Source organism: Coturnix japonica, chromosome 6 (genome assembly GCF_001577835.2).
Source record: "Coturnix japonica isolate 7356 chromosome 6, Coturnix japonica 2.1, whole genome shotgun sequence".
Lineage (NCBI taxonomy): Eukaryota > Metazoa > Chordata > Aves > Galliformes > Phasianidae > Coturnix > Coturnix japonica.
In genome coordinates this window covers 7,153,885-7,175,677 of record NC_029521.1, presented here as the reverse complement: position 1 = coordinate 7,175,677, position 21,793 = coordinate 7,153,885, and the positions used below count along the sequence as shown (strand labels likewise).

The 21,793-nt window shown below is 38.8% G+C and overlaps 1 long non-coding RNA gene across 3 annotated transcripts in view; it reads left to right on the top strand.

The window, feature by feature from the left end:
* The first annotated feature begins 486 nt into the window (after positions 1 to 486).
* LOC107315689 overlaps positions 487 to 21,793 on the top strand; it is a 36,077-nt gene continuing 14,770 nt past the window's right edge. The window contains exons 1-6 of one of the 3 annotated variants that reach the window (XR_001556021.2): positions 487 to 572; positions 5,894 to 6,026; positions 13,234 to 13,329; positions 13,849 to 14,058; positions 20,189 to 20,351; positions 20,451 to 20,541. This is a non-coding gene — a long non-coding RNA (uncharacterized LOC107315689). Of the gene's footprint in view, positions 573 to 5,893; positions 6,027 to 13,230; positions 13,330 to 13,848; positions 14,059 to 20,188; positions 20,352 to 20,450; positions 20,542 to 21,793 lie in introns of all 3 variants that reach the window. The other 2 variants (XR_001556022.2, XR_001556019.2) reach the window with 2 other exon arrangements.

Sequence of the window (21,793 nt, the reverse complement as noted above, 5' to 3'; positions counted from 1 at the left end):
CTTTCTATTTATTTGTATCAACTTTGTGATGAAGTAATAGTAATGTAGAATAACCTCTGAGAAGGAGGAATGGTAACGTTCAGAACTGTGGTAAACAAGAGAACTCTTTGAAATTCTGCTTGTGTCTTCTGCACAATGACTTGAATGCAACTTTTTCAACATCTAAAGAGTTAAATGTTCCACATATTGTCTCTTCTTCTGCACTTTGTGACAAGCATTACTTACCAAAACTTATGTTCAGCTAGAAACCTGGCTGATGACAGTAACAGCTATTCCATGCTTTCAGATCTGTTAGCTTGCCTGAGTATTAAATTGCTCTTCATATTTCTCTTGCAGATTAATATTTCTTTTTATGCTACAGCAGCTTTTAATGTCATCAAAAGGAGATGAGATGAATAAGATATGTGTGGGAGGATGAAGCAGTGGTCACTCAAAGTATCCTGCTGTTTACTCTGGCTGCAGAGTTTATAGTCCCTCCCACAGGGCAGCTGGCACTGTGCTATGGTTTTAGTACTTGCATTATTTGCAATGCGCAGCTTCCAGTCATGAAATGACAAACCCTGAGCATTCAGGTAAACTTGTAGCTGTTGTATTCTGGTGGACAGATTCGTTAATATGATGGGGTAACTCTGAGCAACACAGTGAAAGGCTACTTTTTTGCATGCTTGCTTGCTGTTTGTTTTATAATATGCGTAAGAAAGGGTGGCTGGGTGATTAACTGTGGGTGGAAACAGCTTGAAGCACAGATAGGTATACTGAAACCTGAAGAAGATGCAGACAGGGGATTAGGTGCTTGCACATTTAGCTGAAAGCATTTATCAGTTTTTGTGCAAAAGGCCTTTCTATTTGGTATTTTTCACCCTGCTTGGTAAGGGCACTTCTTCACATATTCTCTACATGCAGGAAGTGAAAGGCAAGAAATCCAAGGCAAGCAAATAGTGGTGGTGAATGAGATAGCTTTAAGTAGTTTGTCAAGCAGACCTGCTATTCGAGCGCAACTGGGTATGGCCATAGTGAGCATTCCTCTGCTTGGGAATGATTTCCCGGGGGTGTTTCAAAGAATAAAAAAGTAGCCTGCATGCCCTTTATTGTCCCAAGGCCTAAGCTAGGACATTTCGGGGGAGGGAAAGAGATAAGACCAGCCAGCAATTGCATGTATGAGACTGTACACGGGCCTGTGTCCTCACTGAGAATGCAAGCATGGGTGGTAGGTAATGTGCTAACAACTGCTGTTGTAAGCTGCACCGGTATGTCTTTGATTCTGGGGAAATCAGGAGTCAGATGAAGGGGAGAGAAAAAGAAAAACAAGAGATTTGCGGGTTTAATTGCTCATGTTCTGAGCTTCTGGAAAGTGTCCATCTAACATTTCTCATAAGACAGTATTTCGAATAATGAAAACAGGGAGTTTTTCTCAACAACACATCTCTAGAGGGATGAACACCTTGAGGGTAAATACCAAAATACATGTGACTTCCATTAACATCTCAAGGTCTAGTAATACCTCTAGCTGTCAGTGCGGGAGGGCTCACCTGCCCAAATGCACAGGTAGAGCCCCCTTACAGTTTGTGTTCCTGCAGCAGCACACACTCTTGTATCACTGTGTACTTACACAGGTGGGGTGTCCCTATGCAAAACAGGAGATGTTTGGGTTTTTTTCAGCTCTAGGTCATTTTACAGTCCAGAATGGGAGTATGCAGAAAAAAGTGTGGCAAGAGAAAGCACTGAGAAAGTGGTCTTACCCATCAGGAAGGCTTTTCTTCCAGAAATTGCCTGGGACACACCAGGGAAGGAGCCTCCCACAACCAGGTAGTTCTGGTCTTGGCCCTTCTTTGCACTTACTCAGCATTACAAGAAAAATCTGGCTGTGAAACACTTGTCACTCACAGTATTCATGTTTTGCCAATTGATATGTGACTCATGCTATTTCGCAGCTGTTTCAGAACCTTTTGCAACTACTTGTTTATTGATGTATTAAAAAAAAAAAAAAAGTCGATGAAAAGGCCTAGACAGTAACTGAGCTTTTTAGAGACTTACTCACAAGAAAGTGCTATGGAAAAGAACTGGATCATGTTTTTAGGGCTCATGTGAGTGCTTCAGATAAAGTTCACAATGTTGGCTGCAATTTGTTTGTCATGAAATATAAAAAAATGGTAAAGATGGAGGCACTGAGGAGCTATCTCAAAGCCCTTGCCCTCATGGTTCTTCCCCTTTTTTATCATCCCCCAACCAGTGCGGAGGAGCAGGACTCAGCAAACAGCAGGGGCTGGGGCTCCTAGGACACAAGGGACCTTTCCCCTTTGCAGGAGCAGGTGACCTGTTTCTCCCAACAAAGCAGAAGGCTCCAGGGGGGATACCCAAATGACATCCTAGCTGTTGGGGTCAGCATCAGCTTGTCATCAAGAGATCAGTCTGCTTCTTCTGTCCTGTGTTTGTCAGTAGCTGCAGGGTCTTCAGCATGGAGCCATGCAGTCCCTTCAGTCTTAGGAGCTGGGAGAACCACAGAAACTGCTTACTGCTTTTGTGTTGGGTGCTCAGAGCTTTGCAACATCAAAATTTTCCCATTGTGATTATTTGTGTTCACTCAAGCTTTATTGAGTGCATCATAAAACTAGGTTAATGTGTCTTCACCACTAGGGTTATTGTTTTTTAACCAAGTTACAAAATTAAGTGGACTTTGAATGCAAGCACAGGCTAAACCTCAGAGTAGGTTAATTTTTAAAGCATAAAAATCTCCCTAAAAAGCACATAAACTGCCAAGAATATGTTTTAAAAGTAGCATTATTCTTTTAATTGTTTTATTATGAATAATTTTTAAAAGATAGGCTTAAAAGAAAATATACTTGAAAACAAAAACAAGGCAGAACAGAGAGATCAATGAAGCAGGCTGACTGCACGCAGCAGATGCTAATTTTAAAAATGTCAAAATAATGTAACATTAAATACGCTAAAGAAACTTGTTCTATTCTGACTTATACTAGAAAATCTGTACATACTGAGATTTCAGAAGGTGATTGCTTTTGTTACTTGATTAATGCTGATAGCATGTCTGGTGTTGTACCATGAGGTCTATCTACCCTGTTGTTAGTAGCACAGCTGCATCAGTTTAAAGATTATACTAAATTAATGTACGGCTGTAGGTGACACGGTGTCCAGTTTTGACATAAATGTGCATTCCAGTCCAGTGCCTTTCAAACTCTTTGATGCTTTCCACAGACCTCCTGTTTGCTGGAGCCATTTTGGGAATGGGGTGTGATGCTGTGATTAACTCTAGAGCAAGCAGCTATTTTTAGCATTTACATATTTGCTGTAGAGCAGAGCCCAAGATTTCATTCAGTTAGAGGAAATCTGAACTGATTTGGTCATGTAATCCATGTCTGAAGAACAGTGGAATATTAAAGGAGCGTCGTGCTTCAAAGTGGCAGACAAGCCAATGATCCTACTGTCCTCTCCTTTTAATTATGATTAAACCAAATATGTGCACATAATGGAAAGATAAATTTTAGTGTTCTCTATTTCTTACCATTCTTCTACTTTGCTCTTTGGAAACAGTATCTTTCTGGAAATAGTATTTAATTGTTTTTGTCCGCTTAGACTTCATGAGGTGAAGCCGACTTATGTGGCTGTGGGTCAGCACTGCGTGCACGTTACTGTAGAGCTGAGACTTCCACTTTGTAGCTAGTGATTCAGTCCTCTCACCACTTCCTATGTGCCAAACTGCACAGTGTTAATGGCACTGAATTTTTCACAGGTGGGAACATCTTAATAAATTGAAGAATTTCATCTATTCATATTTTACGAACTAAAAAGATTTCTTTTTTTGAAGTTATTTTTATAGTTTCTAACAGTGTCTTTTAGGATTGTATAACAGTACTGTATAAATCCTCAAGTGAACTTGTTAATGCATATCAGGTTCATCAGCACACAAATAGCTTTCGCTGTGTGTAGTGGACCCACCATGTTTTGAGTGCTGGAGCAGAAAAGTAAAGTCATTTGTTTTTGTTCATTTCCACACTCTCACTACTTACAGCTCAATAAGTTCTGCTTCTGTGTTCTCCACTGTTGATGTAATTTTGATTCTTGGGTGATGAGTCAAAGAACAACTTTTGGCTTCTCACATAATGAAGAAAAACAATTGGTTCACTGAGCATCATTATCTTTATGATACATTAATTATTAATGAAAAGATGAATATGGACCAAAAGTACAAAGTCTTCTTAATTAAGGGTAGCTAAGAGGACAGTTTTCTGGGAACAAAAGAGCAATGAAACGTAAATGTTTTTACAAAAATATGCACCAGGAAAATATTTGTAAATGCAGTCATTGGGAAAACCAAGAATTATAATGAGCTGAGAACACGAGAGACTTTGAACTGCTTGTAGACAATTTCTGTATAAATACTTCTCCCTACACTGAGTGGCATCTCCTCTCTGTGCTAGTAAACCCAGTGAAAGCTTCTCAGCTATAACAATATCCAACTGGAAAGTGGAATTTTAAGTACATCCTTACAAAAAGGATGTAATTTTGATGGGAAAAATTCAATTTCTTCTTAGATGTAAGAGCTGAATTGTTTAAACAAAATAATCAATTACATTTCTAAGTCTCAATTTCACTTCTGTCTTTTTGTTGTTATTTGTTTTTAGTTTTTTCCTCTGTGATGAATTTCCAAGGCACCATGTTCTCAAACTGAAAACAAAACAAAACAAAACAAACAAACAAACAAAAACAAAACAAAACAAAACAAAAAACACCAAGAAAACAACAGGGCAGCATGAGGGAGAAAATGAAATTCTTTCTCATTCAGCAAATTGTAGCATTTGATGTGAAAATATTTTTACTTCCATATGTTTAAATGTTCAGCTGCTGGGCCAGATCCCTTCCCAGACCCAACACGCGCAGTGGTCTGCTTGCACACATAGAAGCTAGAATAAATAAAAGCCAGCAAACTTTAGAGAATTACTTAGTTATCTGAGGCTCGTTCAAGTGAATATATGTTGCAGTTTTGGGGTACTGTCCTTCAGTTGATAAAATATTTTATGGCAGTGATCATAAAACCACATGTCATTTCCTTTGTTTATATTCTTTTTGAGCTTTTAGAATATGTTCAAGAGATCTTGAATCGTGTCTCCTGAAATGACAAACCTACACAATGCAAGTGTTGTCATACGATAGGTGTGTAGAAGAGCGGAAATCTTGCAAATCCCGCTGGCACCATTGATGCCAATAGCGTTGGCTGGAGGTGCAAATGTTCCTGCCGGAGCTGTTGCAGTGGAAATGTGCACCAGATGAACAGCTGCCCTCCTCACTCAGCAGGCAGATTCAGCATGCCGAAATAGCTGCTACATAAAGCACTGAGAGAAAGGAGCAGATTAACGCTATTTCAGCTGTAAAGTACAGGAAGATGTCTTCCCCATTGTAACTATAAAAAGTATTTTAATATTTACGTAGTATTTATTTCCATCGCTATGAGTGGGGGGCTGAAATACATTGTTGCACATAAAGATTGGAAAATGGCCCGAATATTCCATTATGTTATTTATTCCTTCACAAGCATCCATTACATAGTTTATTTTCCAATTAATCCTAACTATAAAACAAATGTTATTCTACTTCTCTATCCCCAGCAGTAACTTCCTTCTCATGAAACAGTTTTTTCTTTGTGAGAATTTGTGAGAATTAATTAGATGGTCTTGGTGATTTTCTTGTAATTATAAGAATAACCATATAACAGCAACTGGCAACTGTGCTGTTTCAGAAAGACTGAATAAAAAGACAAAATTCAGTAGTCTTCAGAAAGATTTTTTTCATGACAAACTGTACTTGTAATGTGTGTTTCTGAATGAGGGAAAGTGGGAGATAAAGAAACTGAAGTGATTTCTTCTTCTTTCTTCACCAGTTGTGGACTCTGTCGCCCCTTCCCAAAGTTTCTTTAAAAAGATGGAATGATGAAAGATGATGGAAAAACTGGAAGATGATGAAAGAACTGAAAAGAAGGAAGTTCTTCACATGCATCAACAAGCTATTAAAAGGTAAAAAAAACAAGGAACAAGAATTAATGATTGAGCTGTTCAATGTAGAGGTGTCACAGGAGAGTTCCTTGGGAACCTGTGCTGGTCCTGAGCTATTTTCCATCTTTATAGATTATTGCTTGTGAAGTGGGTGATGGCAAAACAAATGTGCTCACTGATGTGATGTTATTTAGGGCAGATAAATAAAAACACCAAAACAAATAAGGACTTAAAAGATTTACGGAAGACTTTCTTGCTATAGAGTATCTAAGATTCTTCATCTCCTCTATGCAACAACCAGAAGCCAATTGAAAGAAATGTATCAGATTGCAGACTGAAAACAGGCAAAAGCTGTTACTTCTCACAGTGTGCAGTAAAACTCTGGAGGTCACCACCACAGGACGCTGCAGATTGTAACTGGCTTGTATGGTTTGAAAGTAAATTAGAAAAATCAATGGAAGAAAAATTCCTCTGTTAAATAGAAGGATTCTATTCTATTCTATTCCTTGCTCAGGAATCTCCTGAGCTCCTAATTACTTCAGAGTGGAGAAGTGTACTGTGGACAGAGCACTATTCCTCTATCTTGTTTTACTCTCTTTTTGATAACCTGACCCTGGCTGCAGCTGATGCCTTGGTGTCCTGACTTGTGGTTGTTACTTCCAGGTGATGGCAGCCAGCAGGAAGGTAAAGTAGTAGCTTGCCTTTCCCCGAAGCTAAAATGGGTAACTTATAAGACAGCTGCTTGATGCACTTTCAGAGAGGAAGCATGTAGTGATTTTTGGAAGAAAAAATGTAGCAATAAATATTTAGATAGAGCAATATATATTAAGATGGGAAAAGCCAAGATACTTGAGTATCTCAAGAATTGCCTTGGCTGTTAGTGTTGTCTTTTGCAGGGGAGAGGTGGGTAAAATGCCATCTCACTGCTGTTTCATGGAAAATAATATTTGAGAAGGGAGCAATGTTGCTGCAAAGAGCTGATATAGGTCGTTGCCTGCCACCGTGACTATGGTATGACTTGAGAGCTAGAATTTCACCTCTTGTCCTTTGAGGGTGAACCTCAGAAAGAAAATGACTTGTCAGGGCTTTCCACCGTGACAAGACTGACCTATCAAGGCCTACATCCACATGCACAGTCAGTGTGCAGTCACAACCAACTATGAAACCACATCTGAGTGGAGGTTTGCAAGATCAGATTCAAAGCCAACCAGTGTCCTCTTATGTTCTTATCTGTGCACAAAAAGGAGGTAATTCCAATTCATGATTCAGTTTTATATTTGCCCTAGGAGAAATGAGAGTTCTGAATTACTCTCATGAGAAGAATTAAAATAGATGGGGAATATGTTTTGCACATGTTCTCAAGTATACAGTGGCTTAAAGGTTGAGTTCAGTTGCATAATCCAAGGTCTATATGTCTTGCTGTGCTGAAAACATACAAAGAAGTCTTTGGTTTCTGAAAATTCTCTTTTTTTTTTTTTCCTTCTTTTTTTTTTTTAAGGAAAATTCACATTTCCTATTTCTTTTGAGCAAGGCTTTGAAGCAGAATGTAGGTCCCAAAGGCGGGTAATCTTAATGCTAATTTACTGTGCAACAATGCGCATTATTAAAAGGACATGTGAATGATTCATCCAGTGAATGAAGAAAAATTATTCCAAATGATTATTGATGAGTTAATCAAGATAGCCACGTCAACCTTCTTTGTCCATTACTGTGAGCAGTATTTCACAATCATAATAATAAGAGCCAAATGTTAATGACTGAGGTAATAAGAACCTAATGAAGAGTAGTGAAAAGTAATCTCTTTAAATAGTTTACAGTTTTCATAATCACTGAAGTGGTCAGTTGGTCCCATGATTCTTCCTATTTCTTAATGTGTGTTTACTATCAGCTTTTTTGTTTTTACTTTCTGTTTTCTTTCTTCATACAGTGACCAGATAGAGAAATTAAAGACCATAAAACTGTATAATAGCATAATAAGCAAATCCCATTTTGTAACATGAATTCTTTCTAAGAGAAAAAGATTTTTCACCTGGAGTTACAGGTAGTTATGAGCCTTCTGCTGCCTTTAATTTCTTCATTAATTCTTTCGTTAAAAATAATCCTTATACTTTTTAAGAGCTCAGCACGGATTTAAGGTGTATTCAGATAACTAAGATTGTTGACTGCTTCGGTATATTGATTTCTGTGGAAGAACATTTTATTTGCCCTCTTTCCTGGTGTGCTTGTGATACCAAATAAAGAATTCAGGCACTGGTTTGGGTGATTTACCCAGTGAGTAGTTCTACTCAAATTCCTTTTTGTGATTAGCGCTTTTTCCTTGACTGTATACTTGATTTGTCTTTCTCTTTCTGCAGTATCCGAAGCTGTTCTTTCAAAGTATGCTTTTTTCTTCAACATAATATTTGAAAATTAAGTAAAACTCATACTGTTTTGTGTTACATTAGGCCGACAGACTTGCCAGGTACTTCTCCTTCAGACTGATCCACAAAGCATCCATCCATCTTCTTCTTTTCCCGAACAATGGCACTTCCTTGCAGCCTCTAATCAAATTCAGCCCATTAGTGCAAAGGATCAAAAGCCACAAAATTATAAAGTGTCACAGGAATGTCCTGTGTGGTCCCTGCAGTGGCATCAGATAGTAATAAATGAGGTGGGGGTATGTATGTTGTATGGAGAAACAGTTTGGCTTGTACAGAAATGACTTTCTGACTCCATTGGTCTTTTCCAGTTCTCTTCCCTGGACAAAAAACTTCCATTTTACAGGTTCCTGATGTGATTGATTGATTCTGAAGGCTAGATGAAGTACGTTGAGTAGTTTGGCTTCTCACAGTTTGTTAGGTGGGAAAAACATAACATTGTTTTGCCATATGCAACCAGTTCTGATGTGGACAGGTACACAACTTTGTGACGTTGTTCCTCATACTGCTGGGAGACATTTTTCCAGGCTGAGAAGGACTTTTCATCACCAAGACCAAGCCTAACTATCCTATGTCTTACAGCCCACTCAAGCCTCTTGCACACAGCCCACTCTAGAAGCATTCCCTGTCTCACACCAGTGTTGTCTGGACAGTTGTGAGTTGAGAAGGTGCATGATAAATCCGCCTGCTGAGATGCTGCTTTTCTTGTGGCTCCCCAGAAACTTTTCTTTTGCTTCTTTATGTGACAGACCATGTTAGTGGGAACTACTGAGCCCCAGTGTACTGACTCACTTGGCAAACTCAAGACATTCTAGCATGTGCTTCAAGTGAATGACAGCTGTGGATAATGATGCATATAAAAACACCACAAATAGAATAATAGAAGGGGATTGGTGTTTCAGCAGTGGCTGAATTTGTAATGGTTCTCACTGCAAAAGGATTTGGCAATTATGTCAAATTGGCAATTAAGTTTAAAGTCTGATTTCTAAACGTGAAAGTCACAGTATGAACAATTCTGATGTAAAAGGGCACTGTGCTGGCTGAGAGAAACCTTGATCAATGTTCTCCATTTCTGGCTTTTGAGGATGGAAAGAGCTTTGACTGAGTAAGGACTGGCCTGTCATAGAACAATTAAAACATCTGGACTAGTCTCTCCAGTGACGGACTGTAGCTACTCCATCTGCAGAGGCAGGACATGTCAGAGATGCAGTGTATGGGCAGCTGGTGCCTCTGGTACAAAAATGCCAATGCAGAGTGGGCTAACTCTGGTGTAAGTTCAGTGTAGTTCTGCTGACATCATTAAGTTAATAAAATCTTCTATTCATATACAGTAGATCCAGTGCAGAGATGGCCCTGGCTATTCAGGCAGTGTTGTACTGTAAAGAAGAGTGTCTTCTTCTAAAGGTCTCCAAGATCCATAGCTTCTGGATGACTGAATGAGTGTCTGCACAATATTGGGTAAATTGCATGGCACTATAAGAAAGAAGATATTGGGTGAGATAGACCCTACCCTTGAAGGAGGCTGAAACCTTCTGCTCCCGCTGTCAGATGCTTGTCTGAGCCACTTGCTTGGTGAACAATTAGATAGGGACACTAAATCTTCTGCTTTTTAGAATCTGCCCAGGCTGCAAGCAGACAACTGATCTTCTTTTGTGGTGTAAAATACTGTATTCATTTTTTTCAGACTCAGCTCTTTGTGAATATTCTTGGAAATCTGGGAATAGCTGCATCTGCACAAGCATACTGATAATTACAGGCGAAATTTGATGTGTTACCTGCTGCAATAACTTGAGATGGTAGTTGTGAATGAAAAGTGAGAAGGATGATCTGACAACTTTATTATGGTTATTGTTGATCAAGAAGTCACTGCCCACCTAATTGAGAATGTCTTGCTGTTTTCTCCTGAAGGGGAGAACATCTTGGCTTGTTAGAATTAATGGCTTCAGAGTGTACGTCAGAAGTCCACTAACATAGAAAGTAGGGGCAAAATAAAATAAAAAAAAAATTAAAATTATTTTGTGCTCCCCAGGGTATAAACTTATGTTTATGTATACTACCATGACATTAGGTCAGCTGGGTGCTGACATTTTTGCTCTTAGGGGCTTGAAAATACTAACTGCTTTTCCTAGTCCATCAGTTTCTGTTGCTAAGCTGAATTTACCCCCATGTGTTTGTATGCATTTGTTAGTCCTGTCTAGAAATGGAGGGAAATGCAAGTTGACTTTTGGAAGGTGTGGCCCATCTGAGACGTTATTGTAAGAGTAACACCAGGCACTGTCACACAGAAATCAGAGGGACCAGCTTGTCCTGGCTTGGCCTTGAAGCAGCTCTTAGAGAGAAGCTTGACTGGCAAGCTAGAGAATATAGGCAGTCCCGTCAGTTCAGAGTCTGTCTGAATTCTAGGGCCTGGGAGTTTTGGAAAGAGAATTTCATAACTGATTCTTATTTTATACCACAGAACAATTTTGTCCAAACATGGCATGTGGTCTTTACCAGAGTTTGGGGAGAGTGAAAATCAGATCTGAAGCCAAGTCCTATCATTTGGAACACTTTGACTAGAAAGAAAATATTATACTTTTATATTGTTTAATATATAAGAGTATGCTCACTTATGCTATTGTAAATCAGCATAAATTGTAAATTAAATCAGTTTGTTTGGACAAACTGATTCAATGGGAATTCCCTAAATCTTAATCTTGATCCTGCTGGGCAGTTTACTCCTTTTCATTTCGTAACATGTTATTTTTCAACAGCATTACATTACCTAAGCTTCTAGTAGGACATTCTAATTATCACTTGGATGAGCTTTGGTTTCCTTTTTGTCAGTTTTCCTTTTCATTATCTGACCTTTAGAAAAGTACAATTAAAATACATTTTCTGCTGTACGTAAATGATTTTAAATGAATTGTTTACTAGATATATGACATTTGCATGCAGTGTGAGTTACTTATGCATGTAAGAAAAGAGATTAAGAGAGTTTTTCTAGATCAGGTCTACAGTATCACATTTCTGTTGGATATCCACCTGCAAATCAGTGGCCTTGTAAGACCTTTGAGTTTTTCTTTACAGGTTTGTCCATTGCTGTGATGCTTATGATTTTACTTTAAACACTTGTTACTTATTGAGACACTTGTTTGTGAACTTAACCAGAGATAGAACTTGATGCTGAATTCTATTGTATCTATCTCTTCGAGAGTCGTTAATTTCAACCTATTCATGTTCCCATCTGGTTCCTTCTGAGATTGCTGCCTTCAGTTGAACCAAAGCTTTGCATTTGCACAATATGTAATTACATGTAAACGTATATATTGTTCAGTTCTCATGTTCAATCTGTCTCTAGTAAAGGTATATCTTCCCCCAGGAAAGGAGGTGGGGCAGCAATGGTGTGCTTGAAAACAACAGTTTGGGGTTGGTGATGGTTTACAGCAGTAGCCTGATGGCATAGTCCTGCTGGAAGACCAGCTCTCTGAACTGCAGGAATTAAAAGCAGGGCTTGGCATCTGAGAGCAGGTGTGATCTATGAGATGAAGTGACCCAGCACGGGATGCCTCATGCTGATTCCCTGAAACCTGGTGTTGAATCTTCATGTCTGACTCTTCCTGTTTTTGAAACAATCTCTTCTTTTTTAATATATCTACTAAAACACCACACATATGCAGTTTGCTATAACCCATCATGAGACAGAATGTGCATGTGAGAAAGATGGAGGTAAAATAAAGTAAATGAAAGCTCTCTCCAAGGATTTTGGACCACTCCAGATTCTTCCAAAGAAGCAAAGGTTTCTGTTTACAAAGTGAGACAGCAATTAGTCTCTTTCTGTCTTCAGGGCTTGCAAGTGCAAGGTGCTTGTAGAAAATATTTTATATTTCTAAATTTCTTCACTTCTTGAGTTGGCAGATGTGTTTTTGTACATATTCAGACTGGTTCTATGCATCTTCTGCAGGTACCAGTATGTAGTACGTGGTCCTTTCATCCAAGTTGGTTCCCATTTACAGGTTGCATTCAGTTCTTCTCCTTCCCAAAAGGGGATTGGGCAATGACACAACCATGGTAGCCACGAAATGGTAAGCTTCATGCTTGGAGGGGTGTCTCTGTTACAAGCAAATCCTCCATCAGTTTATTTCAGCTGTAATAAAATTTTAGCTCTTTTTCTTAGGGATATATAATCTGGCAGATCATTCAGCAAATTTTCCCCCTCAAGCACACCCAGTCAGGTTCCTTCGTTTTGTTTTGTTCCTGAGACGAGAAGATGCCTGTTACAATTTAGCCAGTCTGTATTTTTCCGATATTTGACCATTCCTTTTGCTGAAAGAAAACTACATGAAGTACCACTGAACATAAAAGGGCAGCTTTTGTTCTTCGTGTACTTACTTGGTGGCTGATGTTCATATGTCTTCTCTGCTTCCATTCAAACAAATACCGTGATTGAATCGGCAAATTAACATGACAATGTCAATGTCAAGACCCATTACAATAAAGAGAGAAAGATCTTATTTGCAGAGTAGTTTCTTAACAGCCTGGTTATGGAGGAGCACTTTCCCCTCTGGAACTGCATAGGTCAAGTAATCACAAGGAAAAGTCTGTGGTGATTAATTTGCTCATCTATTTTCATGCTTTTTTTCAAAAGAATTCCCGAGAAGACAACAGAAATGTCATTTATGCAGCTCCTATCACAATCCTTTAGCATATTTTTTACAGAAGTTCTTAGAAAAACTGGTTTTTATTCCTACAGTTTTGTTCAGTGACTTTAACTGAGGCAGACTGGCACAGGCAATGAACTTCAAAATTTTCTTTTCTTTTCTTTTGAGGAGGATGTGATTTGGCCATCTGAGGATCTCTCATCTGGCTTTGTCAAGCTTTCAGCTGGATCTGAAGGCTGCATCCTGTTCCAGCTGTATCTGCACAAGGTTTGTTAACGTGATTTCATTGTGCTCACCTGAGTGACAGAGTTGTTTTTTAATGCCCTCACTTAATCATAAAGATATTTAAATGTTTCTCCTCTTGATTGTGGGGGTTTATATGTTTGCTGACTCCTGTGATTTTTAATCTGGGAAATACCATTGTCAAGTCAATGGAGCAGTAGTGTCTGTACTAAAATGAAGTGATCAAAACAGATTCTTCACATTTATACAGGTGACATAGCAGGACTACATGTTTAAGCTGATGTTAATTGTCTTCAGGGTACATTTGGCAACACCATGTTTTGTACTGATTGTATTTAGCTATAAAAGTTTCTTGGTATAACTGTTGCTGGAATAATGAGCAGAAGAAAGTACATTCATGCAAAAGACCTAAAACTATGCCTTGGATCCACTCTGCTGTGTCTTGAGTTTATTTTGGGGAATATGTTCAGGGTGTTGCAGTGTCTAACCTATTTATTTCATGCAATTTTAACAAAAAACAATCAACTTCCTTTATCTTTGCAGAAAGGTATCTTCTGTTTTATCATGGCTGAAAAAACTAAAGTGAATGCTGGTGCTTTACAGTGCTGAGGCTGCTGCAGGAGGACATCAGTGGGGAAATTTGCCTGTGGATTTTCAAGAAGGCTGAAGATGAGCAGTGCTGGTAAACCTGAGCCATCGGCTGACTCCTCATTCCAGAAAAGTGTTCCAAGTTCATCATTGCTCCTCAGGAAGGTAATTGATTAATTATAAAATTAATTATTTGAGGGTTTATGAAATTGGAATAAAAACAAATAGACAAGATTTGAGTACCTATAAAACAGATTTATTTCAGGAATATTTTGTTTGAATAAATCCTCATTAATTTTCATCACTCTGTCTGGGGAAAATATCCTTCTATAAAACTAGTTTTAGTCTTCTTCACTGTCCCTTTCTTTTTGCTTCTTTTCTCTCTGACACTAAACTTTTTGCACAGTCCCACCAACACACCACAGTAGCAATGTAACAGTGCTTTCCAAATACAGTTACACTGAGGATGTCTGTTTCTGATGGTTAATACTTGATTTTGTTGCTCTGTTAGCCCCTCCTCTTGAAGTCGTGTGGCTGTTCTGTCATTTTTGTAAGATGTGCATTTGTATGTGTGTATATGCAGAGGGAGTCCAGCCCTTTGGTCTCTGTGTGCCACTATAATGGATGTTTGGTTGTGAATTGAATGGGTACAATAAATATCACCCCTTTGATAATCAATGGCACAATGGTTTTTTAACTTTACAAAATCGAACTGTGTTTTGGTAGCAATAAAAGGTATATTTCTGGTAATAGATTTTATACTCACTGTGCTGTGATTCTATCTATATATGCTGAATCCTATAGTGTTAGCTGCTTGGGTGTTTTTTTTGTTGTTTTTAGTCAGATGTCATGGCTTTTCTGTTTAGCTGTTTAGCTCTATTTAATTGTTCAGTGTTATATTTTAAACTGCACTGAACACAACAGTTGTAAAGAAGAAGGAATTAATAAAATTGAGTATTTTTCATTAGGATTAAAAAAAAAACCAGCAAAAAACGGATGACTTTTTAAAAGGCTGTATGCTGCAATCTCCAAAATGCTCAAGTTGTTGTCGTGTGAACTCATTTGTGAGCAGGAAGACAGAGGACTCGAGTGCCTCATTCCATAGTGTGAAATGAAGTTTGTGGGTGGACTTTTCACAGGCCTACATTGTGCTTTGTCTCCTTGTGACACGCTGGTTAAATGGACAGGACGAGCCTTTGTAGCTTTGCAGTGTCCCATTGTTATTGAGCACATGAGAGCAGAGCAGCGCTGGTGCAGCTGTTCATTAACTGGAGATTGGAAAACGTGGTGCAGGGCAAACCAGAAAATGCTAAATCATAGTTTTGAATCTGAATCTCAAAGATGCTTCTGGCAACGTGATACACTCCCTTTCCTTAAAAACACGATTACCTCTAATCCTCATTGTGTGACACTGCAGATGGAGACAGTACTGAGCATCTATTAGCAATTCAGATATGCAGGGCTGAGACCAAAGTTTTGATCTTTTATGCTTTCTGAGGATGTCTGAAGAGTATTTTTGGCCTGGGGGTTTTACACAGACCTATTTGTGAGAAATGCTGAGCTCCCGTTTCTTTTCTTTCTGCTTTGCTGAGGGTGGGGTTCTGAGAGCCACTGCTGAAAACTTCAGTTGTAGCCTGTCTTTTTGAAGTAGTTGCATTTAAAATACTTCATGAGCATAAAGTATTCTAATTTCCTCTGGAACAACAAGCATTTTAACAGTAGCCGAGAGGGGACCAGCTAGCGACACTTCATGCACGCTTCCCAGCTCATAATATCATACCTCAGGGTAACACACATGTTCTGTCTAGCTGTCCTGGACTTTAACCATTACCCCTGTCATTAGGGAAGAAGGAGGGGGTTGACCTGGACGGCAGGCTTGGGATATTTACTGGAAGGTTAAGATGTTCTGCCACCTTGAATGAAAGGCTATCAGGTGCTTTTGTTGTTCACAGAATCCTAGAGCTGAATGGCCACTGTCATGTAGGACAAGCAAACTGAGGGGTCCAGAGGATGTCATGTGTCTGTTCTCCTGAGGCATTTCAGATGTCCTGGAAAAGCCATTAAAAACACAAGAATACCATACTTCATTCCTTGTGCAGACAGCAGAGCTGGGGAACGCTGTTTTGGGGGCATTTTAATGCTGGTCCTGTGAAGTCTAGATGTTTTTCTGGCAGGTCTGTGTTGATGGTTGGGAAATTGAGTTTTCCTGTAAACTGGAAGGTTTGTTTTGTGGATGCTCCCAGTTTTATCACGGCCATTGAAATTCTGTTAATGTGGACCAATTTGCCCTTGCTATTATTTACTCATTAAGTGCTTTATTTAAGAAGCAGCTATCATAGAACAAGGTGAAAATATCAATTGACATGTTGATCACGGAGAAAGCAATCTGTCACATACATTTCTTCTGCTGAATGCTTACAAATATGGGACTCGTGAGATGGCACTCTCTGTTGCTTTGGCTGTTGTGTGAAAGATTAAAGCTTGGAACAGTTTGTTTGATGGATTTCAGTGTAGCAGAGTCCTTTGCTAGTATGTGACCAGCGGCACTGAGACAAAGGATGATCTTCAGAATGTGTTAATTGTTGGGGGATCCGGGGGCAGCATTCTCAGAGGTGACAGGAAAGGGTCTGTCCCAGCTCAGTGGGTAAGTGATCTCCCTGCAGGAAAGAGCAATCCTGCTTTTACGTACCTGAGTTTCTTATTTGCTCATGATGTGACAGCATAAAAGGCAATCAAAATTAGTTAACGTATCCAATCTTTTCTTTTTCTTGATAAGTCTCTTCAGTTACTGAAAACTATTGTGTTTTCCAACATTAAAATACTGCGCTGAGTTATCAGTATTCTAATGTACTCTTTCATGTTCAAAATGTGGAAGGGAACTCCTAGAAGATGACTTCCTGTCTCTAATTTAGTAGCTTATGCGTCCATGATACCTCTCAGAAAAAGAATCTCAGAAAAGGGTATGGTCAGTGTGCAGATTATGAAATAGTATATCACACTGCCTTACAGTATTATTTTCCATTAATGAAAAGGTTTAAAACTCATAAAATAATTATGGAAGTATTAATCAACAATTTTACTAGAGAATGCACTCATGTCTGTATTTTCTTTTCTTCTTATGATCAGAAAACACTTCTCACAGAAACTCCGTCAGTGCTTTTATCTCTGTATAGGGTCACCTGGAATGACCTCAGAATTTCCATACGAGCAGTAAAGAACTGTGCTTTCCAGTGCCAGACTTGCTTTCTGGTCCAGCAAGTATAGGAACAAGTGCTGAGCTCTTGCTGTTGTGAATTGCATATTTATAATTTTTAAAACACCTATTTTTAGAGGCAAATTAAACTCCTTGGACAGGATTCACAAAATTACTCAGGTACTTAAAATGCAGATAAACTCTAGCTGGGATTTTTAAAATAAGCATTAGGACTCCAAAATACATAATTGCATATTTGGGCCAAGACTGACCCTGGTTCACTTCTTGAAGATGGGATTTAGGAGCCACTGTCTCTCAGAGAGATAAAAGCAAATATTTTCTTGTATAAAGCTAGGCTTGAGAAAGCATATGTTTTAGTGTTTTATTTCATTTGGCTGACGTTTACACCATGCCTTATATTCTGCAGCATGTGTGCAGCTGACTGAATTTCAGCACCACGTTTCCTGAATCTGCGAGCTTTGTGCAAAAAATAAATAAATAAATAAATAAAATGGCAGACTTCACTCATTATCACTGTATGAAAGTTCTTAGAAGCTGCCTGACACATCACCCAAAGTCCCTTAAGACTCAGCAGGTCACCTTGGTCTTGCCTGGGCTCTTACAGCAAGCAGCTTTAAGCTCCCTGTTGTGATGTCCCAAGCTGTCTGCAATAGCAGCTTGGGCTTGTGTGTAAAGCCTTTCCTAAGTGCTATATACTCCTGCGATTCTCTTAATATACTTTGTAGAAAAAAATATCCCATCTTTCGACTAATCTTAAACCATCTTTGGACTTATTTTCAGTCAGGAGAAAAAGTCAACCTTCCTATGGCCAACACAGTTGGAATACAGGTTATACATAACTCATTTTTGGAGTTCCTGGCACTGCCAGGACAAAAGGTTTAGGGTTCTCAACTGCCTTAAGGTTCAGCTGTTGCAGTATCTCAGAGCAATCTGAATTATCCTGACCTGATGACTGAATTAGGAATAAGAACTAAGTTTTTCTAAGTTCCTACTACTTTGGCATAATTTGGGAATAATTTGAAGCAGAATATATTGAAGTTGTGGCTTTGCAGCCACTGTTTCATTGCAGATATACCCATTGCATAAAGAAACGTTTGCTATGGTTAGAAAGTATGTTATATCTGCTGAAGTGACAATATGTTTGTTAGAATTAATTTTAAAAGTAAATCACCAACAGAAGCGGATGTGCAATTTGGTGAACAGAGGCTGAACTGTGCCATGATGCACGTGCAGGCAGCACCCACTGCTCAGCATCTGCCATGAACAGGTGATCAGCCTGCAGTGCTCTGATGTACAGGTGAGGACGCAGTGTAGGAGAGCACCCCTGATGCTGTGCTGCAGCCAGGAGCATCTGTCGCCTCCTCTCCTCAATCGAAGGAGTCCTATCTGAGAGCGTGTGCTTTTAGCAGTGCAGAGATTTTATGACACACAAATGGAGAGCACATGTTCTGCTATAAAGAGTAATTGGATGAGGATTTATCTTCTGGAACTCTGAATGGAGAGTTCTGATTTGCATGCGTAAGTATGATTTGTACTCCAGTCCAGTGCATCACTTAGATGTGTGCTTAATTGCAAGTCTCTGAGCTGCTCTGAAGAAGACACTTGCAAAAGCGCTTGTGGGAGTACAGTACCAATGAGAGTTGAGGAAGCAGCCTCATGGATGAATACATGGGAATGGTGTCTTCGTAAAGCGCACTTTCATTGAGTTCTTACTAAAACAACAGCAACCAACCTAATAAGAAGATAGAAATAAAATAAGGGAGGAAAAAAAGGAAGAAAAGATTGCCTATAGTAGAATAAAAATTATAACGGCAGAGAGGTGAACAAAAAGCCTGGCATTCTTCTGGTATTCAACAGTCTTCGTAACAATACAGATTGTTCTATGGTGATGTCAGCCACCCGGAATATTTAGATCAGCATTGTGGAGATCCATGATGCCACAAGAAAATTTATAATCATGACAAAAATGGAATGAAATTCAATCTCCTTCCTTTTTACGTATTTGATCTTGAGTGGCATGTTATGTGACAGGACTGCAATTAATATCTCTAGTAAAACAGAAGGCTTGTTAAATTGGTCTCATTATGGTTGTTGAGGTTGTGTGACACTGGTGAAAGGGATTCCCCCATTATCTGTGTTTGACACGTACTCCTAATCAACTGGGCCAAGTCCGCTTTATCAAAGGGCTGTCACATGAGTGGAGACAATATTTATTCTGGCTTGTACTATTAAAGTAAAAAATGAAGGTTGCATTGGCAAACACACAACCTTCTGTCACAAATGGCCACACTGAGCATTTATTGAGGTGCTCGCTTTCTGCAAATGTGATTCTAAATATACCCAAATAAAAACCAAGGATGCAGGACACTTGGTTTTCTCAAAACACTATCTTTAAGGCATGTTTGTTAAATCAAATTTAAACCGACTGTGAGGATATTTCTCAGTGAAGAAGTGCTAAAGGGCAAGATTACAATCAATTCTGCAATTTCCTCCAAATTTAATAATGAAAAGAAAATCAGCAGCCCTGCATATCCAGCCTCAGAAACTTGTTAGCAATGCATTCTCCTTTCTTTTAAGAGATCTTAATATGTATCACAGTATTGTCTTATTTATTGAAAACATTCTGAACACTTAAATATATATATATATATATATATACATATATATATGTCTGTGTGTGTATCTCAATACTGAGTTTGTCAGAGATACAGGCATTTCCTCTGTTTATAGAACTGTTCATAGAAAATTGAGGAGACCTTTAATGGAGGTGAGTGTTTTGGATTTAGAAACATCAATATGCAAATGTGGAGCTTCGTCAACATCAGTCTTGAAGAGATCTCCATTTTTGTACTATTGCAGCATTGTGTGTTCAAAAGAAACATCTGTGGTTGTAATGCAGCTTCATATGTTTGTATGAAATACTGCTTCCTTCAGTCTCCGAACTAAATGCTCTTATTTAAGTAAGAACTTTTGGATAACAGGTAAATTCGTACAATACATATATAACCTATGCAAATGCTGCAGAGCTATTTTTGATATTTCATCCTTTTCCTTATGTATGTTCTGTCTCTGTTACCCTAGGGGATGGCTCCTCATACTCCAGTAATACAAAGCGGTTTCTGATTTGTGAGAGAAGATGGGAACTGGGAAACAAGGAATTTGACAGTGCTTCTGCCAAGCTGTTGAAACAATGCTGCAACACCCCAGTCAGGACCGAATGCTGAGAGAGCAACAGAGAAATGAGGTGTGAGGGCATTATTGGCCACATGAGACTTTCTTTAGTTGTTTAAACCCTTTTTTGTTTGTTTGTTTGTTTTCAATGTCAGTGTAATTCCTTTTTTAGATTACCATGAAACTGAGAGAACAGTGATCTACATCTTGCCACAGGCTCCCTGATCCAGGAGTACCGGATATTGGCTGATAGCTGAGGCAAGGTAAGTGAATCAAGGAGAAAACAAGTATTCTTCCTCCCCAGAAAGGTGTGGAAGAATGTGATTGCTACAACCCTTACCATCACAGGGGCAAGGTAAGGAGATGTGAGTGCTGAATCTGAACAAAAGCACTCACCCAGAGTGTTTGGAAGAGGTTTTGCAGGAGAGACATTATAAGCACAGCTTATGACTCCTTTTCTTCTGTCTTGAGGCTGATGACTAAAACTCTGGATGTCTGGGAAGTAAGTGATTTCCCAGTCAGCATTCTGTCCCTGGAAAAGCTGTATCTGCTAATAAGGGGCTTTATGTTTATGATTTGCTCAGCTACTCAGGCAAACTTCAGCTGGGACTATAATTCATAAGAGAACTCTTGTCTCCTTCTGCAAGAGATGATCTGACTCAGCCTCTTGATGCCACAAGACTGATGCCATGGTCCTTTATTTCTTGTTGGGAAGGGAACTTACATTTTTTCTTTCTATTTTCTTCACCTTCTAAGCTGTAAAGCTCTTTGTTGTTTCTCTCATCCCAGACAGACTGATGAAAGAATTGCTGTATCTTACAACTGAAATTCTAAAATAAGTAGTTATTTTAACAACAAATTGCATACCCTAACATTTGTGGCGTATGGTGTATTCATAGCATTTGAAGCATGAGAGATGCTAATGTGACCAAGCGGTATCTCCCGCAAGAAAAGCTACCTGTCAGTAACTTTTGAATATGATACAGAGTAGCTCTAGCTGAGGTTGTTGTCATGTCAGTGAGCATACAAGGGGAGGGTGACTCTAAACATGCAGTTTTGTATGTTTCTCTGTAAAAATATTGTCTATAATTGCCTATTGCCAGAGACAGAACACTGGAGTAGGCAGATTGCTCTTATGTACAGTGTGTGAAACATTGAAACATGGCGTAGAGGTATTATATTCTAAAACAGTCAATTACAACTTGAAAAATAAGAACACATTTTTAGCCAAAATAGGCTAAACTATAAGTTTCTGATTGTGTCATTAATATTCTGTCTTTCAGAAGCTCTTAATATTGTGTATGCTTATAACTCTGTGTAACTTGGTGCATAATTAAGTAATTTAACATAATGCCACATTTATTTATTTATACCTACCTCAAATTTATTAGATTAAATATCCTGAAAGTCAGTATTGTGAATCAGAAAGCATGGAGCTGATCTTTTGGTGAATAATTTGTGAAGTGATGCTTTTGCAGACGTAAATTGTCAGTTAAACAAGTATGACTGCGCTCT